The sequence below is a fragment of the Solanum lycopersicum genome, chromosome 5, assembly GCF_036512215.1.
Source record: "Solanum lycopersicum chromosome 5, SLM_r2.1".
NCBI lineage: Eukaryota > Viridiplantae > Streptophyta > Magnoliopsida > Solanales > Solanaceae > Solanum > Solanum lycopersicum.
Window position 1 is genome coordinate 62465870 of NC_090804.1, and position 8260 is coordinate 62474129.

The following is an 8260-nucleotide window of genomic DNA, read 5'->3' on the forward strand; positions in this document are numbered from 1 at the left end:
CCATTTTTTGCCAACGTGGCACTATCTTGTGGACCCAGCGCGTGCAGAAATTTTTTTCAAGCTAGTGTCACGTAAGTTGAAAAGGGGTAGAAAATTATTTAAAAAATAAGTTCAGAAGAGGTAATAGGACCTTAATATAGTCTAAGTGTGTCTCTGAAATTTCGGGCATAGATTGAAGGTACTTATGTATTTTTTCATTATATTATAATTAATCTGTATTATCAGTATAATTTAACCAGCTATAATAAGTTACTATTTTATTTTTACGAGTTACTATACATCAAAATGTATATGGAAAGTTACATATTAGTATGGCATATAGGTCAACTAGATGATAAGTTTTTAGAAAATACACAAAAATTAAATTACTAATTTAGCTTATATAAACTACAACAATAATCGTACTTCAATCCCAAATAAATTAGTATCAGTTGCATAAATACTCACTAACCATATTCCGATCCGTTAACTTATACGTACATTAACAATATAAACCTTATTATTTCAACCTGTTATATATACCTTATAATCAACCTCTCAAAATTCTTCAAACATTTACCTAAAATATCTTCGAGATAACTTAACAAAATAAAATAAATAAAATAAAAGAAAATAAAATCTTCACTAACCATATATAAAAATTATTTTTTTAAAAAAAATAATCAAAAGCCCGATATAGTCCAGTGGCCCGGGCCTGGCCCGGCCCGGCCTGAGGTGTTGTCTTTCCCTCCTATAAATATTGTTTACACACCAAACTCTTAAATCACACCATAGTGTTCATTTTAGACTTCAAACATACGCATACAACAATATTTCACTACTTCCTACCCCCCCCCCCCCGCAAATCAACACCATGATATGTAGTGATCACAAAACCACAACAACAATTTCTTCAATGAATTCATCATCATCAACATTTGCTAGTACTATATCTACCACTCCAACAAGTGGATTATTGTCACCTAAAAGTAGTATATTATTATCAACTCCTCCAATGAATGTTGTTCTTTCTCCATGTGCTGCTTGTAAAATCCTCCGTAGGAGATGTGTTGAGAAATGTGTATTGGCACCTTATTTTCCTCCCACTGACCCTCTTAAGTTCACCATTGCTCATAGAGTCTTTGGTGCTAGCAACATCATCAAAATGTTACAGGTAATCTGTCTTATTTTTGTACGTTTTAATTCGTATAATATAAATCTTATTTTACATTCATATTCATTCATCATGTTTTCATATTCAATACATAATTTACCTGTTTTTGTTGTTAGTGTATTTTAACATGTTATCACATATAAATCGTATCATTATAAAGACTTATACATGCGAACCACGATCTAAGATATATATATAAGTATTTATCGTGTGTTCTTAAAGATATGTGAACATAGATAGATATACAACTAAATATTAATTTCTTGTTATTAATAGTTAGTGGTCTAAGATGTTAGGCCAATTTTTTAGCACATAATGTTTACTTTTAGTTGTTCATTTTGTTTTCTTTGACTTAATTTTAGGTGTAGTGCGACTTCTTAGTCCCCTAACTTTATATTATTTTTTTTCAAATTTTCCCTTTATTAATTGTACCTTCTTTTTTAACTTCAATCTTTTTACTCTAACAAAACTTCAATCATAAAAAAAAAATTGTGACTTGAAATTTTAAATTCAATATTTTGTTTAGTACATTATACGTTACATAAATGGTGATAGTCATAATAAGACAGATATCCTGCTACAATATGTAACATTATATATCGCTTAAATATTTTCAGGAGCTTCCAGAGGAACAAAGAGCGGACGCGGTGAATAGTATGGTGTATGAAGCAAATGCAAGAATAAGAGATCCAGTTTATGGTTGTGCTGGTGCAATTTGTCAATTACAAAAACAAATAAGTGAACTCCAAGCAGAATTTGCAAAGGCACAAGCAGAAATCTTGAATTTAAAATGTCAAAATTCAAATTTATTGGCTTTAGTTTGCATGGAAGTATCAGAAAATAGCAGCAATAGCTTATTATTATCTTCAGATCATACTAATGATTATGAAAATAATAATGATAATACTAGCATGTTTTTGGAAGACAACAATTTATATGGAGCTTGGGAACCACTTTGGACATGATTAAAATAATGTTGTTGTGGTCAATATTATAATTGTCCCCCAAGAAAAAAGGGGTAGAAAAAGATAGTGATATATTTTTAGAAAATTTAATAAAAATATTTAATATCAAGGAGTTGGACTTCTTGACGATATCAGATGTAACAAAATTATAATATTATAGAAGAATGTTTTACTACTTTAATTTCTTGATGATGAATATATTTCCTTTGTTACTTGGATTTAATTAACTTAATTATTATACCACGTGAATAATTTGTTTTAAAATTTATCAGTATACTTTGATATGTTATAGGAGTAGCAAGTAATTTGCATTTATTTTAATTTATTACTAGGTTATTTTTTATATTTCTATTTTAATTTATAAGTTAAACTTATCACGTTCAAAAAGAATGGACCACTCACAATAATAAGAATTAGTTGTTCAAACTCACATCAATACATACCTCTTAAAATAACTTGTAAATTTTTAGTGTTTATTTTTTCATATATTGAATTGGTTTAATAAAAAATATGACTCTGTCACTAACTTTAATATATATACGTTGTCTCTGACTGGTTTAGGTAGGTTAACTATATAGACTTTAATTGATAGCTATGCTCTAAAGTTTTTCAAAAAAAAAATAAATCATTTTCTCCTTGAGATAATGTTGGAGAAAAAGGAAATTAAGTGGGTGGGTATGCATTTATTTATTTTAAAATAATATATATATATATATATATATATATATATATATATATATATATATATATATATATATATATATATATATATATATATATATATATATATATTCCCTTTAATATGAAAAGCATTTAGAAGTATAAGGAATATTTTTGAAGCGCTATGGACAACTTTTTGAAAGAAAAAAGAGGATTACTATTATTAACAAGACAATTGTATTATGCCTTATTTTAGAAAAAAAACATATTATCTTATACTTATTTTTGCACATGTTTAACTCACATCTCTATTTTATTGTCTTCAAATTTCTAACACTAATCACTCGTTATATATGTTAAATATAGAGGAGTTTTTTTTTAAATTTATTTGTTAAAAATGAAGAGAGATCATAATGTGATAAATTGAATCCTTAATAAGATGAAGTTCACGTAGCCAACCAATTAGAGGAGTTTTATATATCAGTTTAGATAAATAATTTTTACACTATCATATCAATTTCACCTATTGAGCTAAATAATTTATCATATTTTAAAAATTAAGTACCTCACATTTTACTTTACTTTACTAGATCTATATTATAAATGGGAGTGTGAGGAGCTTGGGGTCAAGCTAGCTACTTACATAGTAATTTGTGGAATGTTTGTAAGTACTTTATTTTGTACTTAAATGATAAACTATCATATCATTTTCACTATTTGTATTAATTATAGGGGAAAATTGTATTATAAATAATAATAATAATTAACCATTTTAAATAGTTTCAAGACATATAAAAATTAGATGAACTCACAAAATTCCATAAATATTACAGCCTCGTGTATAACAAGAACTTAATCAACAAAATTGTCTTACTTTTAATTAATTGATATCAGAAGATAAGAAGTATCAATATTTGTGCTAAAATAAAATAGTAATTGTTCATTCATTTTTATTAAAACATTACAAATTTCAGTATAACAATATATTGTTTTTAATAGCAAATACTCTACTCTCAAATAAAATTTATTATAACGTTAATTAAATTAAATTAGTTAGATTTTAAAATAAATAGCATTGCATATTTAAAAAAAATTAAATACAAGACAATAGAAACGAAATATATTTTTGACATGTCGTTTTATTGGAAGCTGCTTCTTCTTGTAATGGAATAATCAAAACCTTTTTGTACTTTATTGAGACTTGGACCTTTTCATTTACTTTATTATTATATATATATATGCCCCCTATTTCACTTACACTGCACTATGAATTATTCAATAATTAAACACTAGAAAAAGTTTCAAACGTAGACTAAATATATTCTAAAATCAAGTTTGAAACTTTCTTATTTTGCTAATTTGACCTTCAAAGCTTTTTAACCCTTTTTTTCTTGAAGGTCGCGGAGTTAAAATATGAAAAAGTAAACATATTAAAATTTAAAGGGTTAAGATACAACATTATTATGCATATATAAAAGAATGTCAATGAAATATCTTTGAACTGATCGATTATATTATGTCATATAAGATATATTTATATTATGTATAAAATATGTATGTCTACTAATTGTGCACACTAAAATTAAAGCTGAAGAGCAAAAATAACAAATAAAACGAAGTTAAAAAGCATGTTGATGTATTATGGCTTTCAGGTGGAGATAATAATAATCGCAATTCAATGTGCACACTAAAATTAAAGTTGAAAGACAAAAATAACAAATAAAACGAAGTTAAGAAGCATGTTAATGTATTATGACTTTCAGGTGGAGATATAATAATCGCAATTCAATGCTAATTTGGTGGGAGAAAACTTATCATCCCTTAAGTGACTTTCACCTGAAAATACTTAATGTCTCAAATCCAAATTTGATAGAAGAAAATGATGTAAGTACTTGTAAATTTAATGTGAAATTTTCCAATATACAAATTTAAGAAGACTAATACTATATATTTTTTTTATAGAAGTCTTCATTGATCATTTTTTATCATTATCAAAGACTTGATGTATTCACTAATTTTCCACAAGTTGGAATCATTCCAAAAGTTTCATTAAAGATGAAAAAAAAAATGTCTTTAATGATAGTTACAATTGAAGTCTTGCCTAAATTAACTTGTTCTACAAGAATCATTTGATAAAGTTAAAATTTACCTAACTCTCTAATAATTTTGGGAGTGTAATTCATATATACTGACAGTTACATTAACAGATTATTATAAGTCAACTACATGCTAGTAATATTATATCTGAAAATAATCAAAGGCGTATTTAGGATTTCGATTAAATGAGTGTATGATTATAAAAAGTGTATCTTAAATATAAATTTAATCGATTTAAATTTTATTTCTTAATATGAATCATTAAATTTTTTAAATTATAGGTCCACAATATATAATACTATTAATTTTATATTTTAATATACATATTTGATTTAATTATATAAAAGAAATTATAGTGCTGATTTTTTTTTTGAAATTTCCAGTGTAACATGCTTGAAATTTTTAAAAGACTTAAAAGGAAAAAACAAAAAGCAACATTAGTTAAAACTTCAAAAGTGTAACCGATAACCATTTAGAAAGAAGTTACTCAAAAAGATAAGATAAATATAAGATTTAAATTACTATTTTCACTTAGAGATGTGCACCCAATCATCATCGTATGATACTTTGAATATAGATTCACATATCTATATATAAATATTTTTCTTAAAAAAATATAACACTGTAATATATGATTTAGAGAAAAGCATGGATTCACGTGAATAAACGGCACTCCTCTAAATACGTCTCTAGAAATAATATATAGAAACTTATAAAGTATGATAACATACAACAAATAAGAGTTAGGACTTCGTCTCAATAACACTAGTTGTCAAACGAGCTCTTACATTTGTTAGACTAATAGCTAGATATTTTCCACCATGCACGTTAAAATTTTAAGGTAGAATCAGTAGATAAATGTGACTTGACTAGACTAGACTAAAGACTATACAAAATTATGCTTGACGAGTGAGTCTTGAAACCCAATATGGATCGTTGTGGAGTGATGAGACTGTTTCATCTTTAATAAAGATCTCGGGTAGAGGTCATGGATATCAAGAAAATCCAATTCGATGCGCAACCCCCGAATGGGCCTTACAGTGCATAATTTAATTTAATAGGGCTCCATTATAGGCTCCGAATATCAAGTGAAAACAAAAAAGAGCAACTTTCATATATAGCAAATACAAAATTCATATTTGTATGCTATATCAAAGTTTGCATAATTGCGCTCCATAGCAAAACATAATATGTATAATTCGCTATACATATACAAAGAAACCAATTGTATAATTCGTTATACGTATACAAAAGAAAGCAGTTGTATACAAATCAATTGTATAATATGTGTATGTATAAAACGAGAAAGAGAGAAAGAAAAAAAAATTGGGCAGGAGAATATTTATATTGCATAATTATAAGTGTATATGACGAAGATATATATATTTGCAAGTGTATATACAATTTTCTCTTACTTTATATAAACAGAAATACAATTTATACATTTGTTTCTGTTTGTATAAGCGATAGAGGCGAGGGTGACGAGCGAGATCTAGGAGAGTGGCATGTACGATCTAGAAGAGGGGAGAGAGGGAAACGAAAATATATGTATATATACATTTTTTTCTCTTTATGCAAACAAAAACACATTTTATACACTTGTGTTTATATAAAAGTGAGGGAGTGAGCAAGAGATGGAGCGAGAAAGGGAGAGTGGCGAGCGAGAATTTAAGGCAGAAAGGTGACTGATAAACAGTTTGCTATAGGGTACAATTAATTTAAAGTGTGATTATAATATTTGATTTAATTTATTAATTTGTCATTAAATAAGTGTGATTATAATATTTGATTTAATTTATTAATTTGTCATTATATATAATCCCCCCCCCCCCCCCCCCCCAAAAAAAAATTGAGAAGAGTATATCATGCTAATTAAGAATTGTAATAGTAATGTTTTTTTACTTCTAAAATATTCTATGTTAAACCATTTTTTTCAAACCTTCACACAAGTTTCTCATAAGCTTAATTTTCTTTTCTATTTTGTTTGTTTGTTAGGTATCTCTAAAATTCTGGTTACTTCAAATAAACGACTATACGAACTTTAAATACTGTGTTATATTTTGCAACAAAAGTCAAGGGAAATAAAAGAAATAAAACACAGGAATAAATATACTCCCTCCCTGTCATATTAATATATAGTTATGTTTTGCTTCTTGATAATCAAAGAATGGCTGACTTAAAAATTAATTAAATTTAGTTTTAAATTATTTTTAATTTTTTGGAGTGTTTGATAAAGTTTAAGATAACTTAAGTAAGTATAAAATAATTTTAAAAAATTAAAAATTAAAATTAGGGCTTGTCTTATTTTTTATTTTGTCATAATAAATAAATGTGTTTTTTAACTTGGTATCATTTTACATTTATGTATTCGGGTGTATACAAGTAGACACTTAAATTTTTGTCAAGTTGAATGTAGACACATGAGTCTTATGTGGCATAATACATGTAGGACACTACATATGACACAAATTTTCATGCCGAGTGTCATGTAAGACATGTGTTTTAAATTGTTCAACTTTATACAAATTTAAATATCAACTTGAGCAAATCGAAAATTGAAGGACGTAATATGAAATGAGTGAAATGAATAAAATATTTATGTATTATGCCTTTTATTTTTTTGACTTAGAAGACATTTAAGTTTGACTTAAGAAAATTCTTTTTCCGGTCAATCCAAAGGGGCTCTAGGAATTATCTAATCAGATTTCCATTTGTGTGCTAGGTCGATGATAATGCGGTTGTACATGATCGGGTTGATTTGAATTTTTCAAATATCATGTCAAACTATTTGTGTCGGATTTTTGAATTTATAAGCTAGACCAAACCAATAAAACTTGGGCTTTTCAACTTCATTTTTTTTCCGAATTTTTCTGATAAAGTATTCATATAATTATATAATTTACTTGTACTTTAAATATTTTTTTAGTCCTACCAAAATGCAACTATCTAAGTTGTTTCTTAAAAAATAGCACAGAATATGATATGATTATTAATTAATGAAATTAAAATATCCAATAAAAAAATAATAATGAAATCGTGTAAAACAAATATTGTAAATTAATAAGTCATAATGAAATTGATCATTCTCTGATTTAAAAGTATTAAATCATGCTAAAGTAAGTTTAATAAGTATTAGTTACATGACTAAATATTAAAGGAAAGTAACATTAGACTATTAATTTTAATTGTTCAAACATATGTAAAACTAAAGAACAAATATTCAATACTATTATCATTCTTAGTGTTGAATTGATTTTCTTTTTGCATTAGTATTAATTTGATTTTGATTTAAGGTTTATTGGATCATTAATAATTCTAACTTTCAAACATGAAATAAATATATTAAAAGATAAAAACTATGAAAAAGTATAAGAAATATTTAAAA

At 26.1% G+C, this 8260-nt stretch overlaps 1 long non-coding RNA gene across 1 annotated transcript; it reads left to right on the forward strand.

Annotated features, from left to right (window-relative positions):
- Positions 1 to 761: 761 nt before the first annotated feature.
- LOC101249086 (uncharacterized) lies at positions 762 to 2340 on the forward strand. Its single transcript, XR_011221397.1, has 2 exons — positions 762 to 1153; positions 1771 to 2340. It is a non-coding gene; the product is annotated as an uncharacterized lncRNA (long non-coding RNA).
- The last annotated feature ends 5920 nt before the right edge of the window (positions 2341 to 8260 follow it).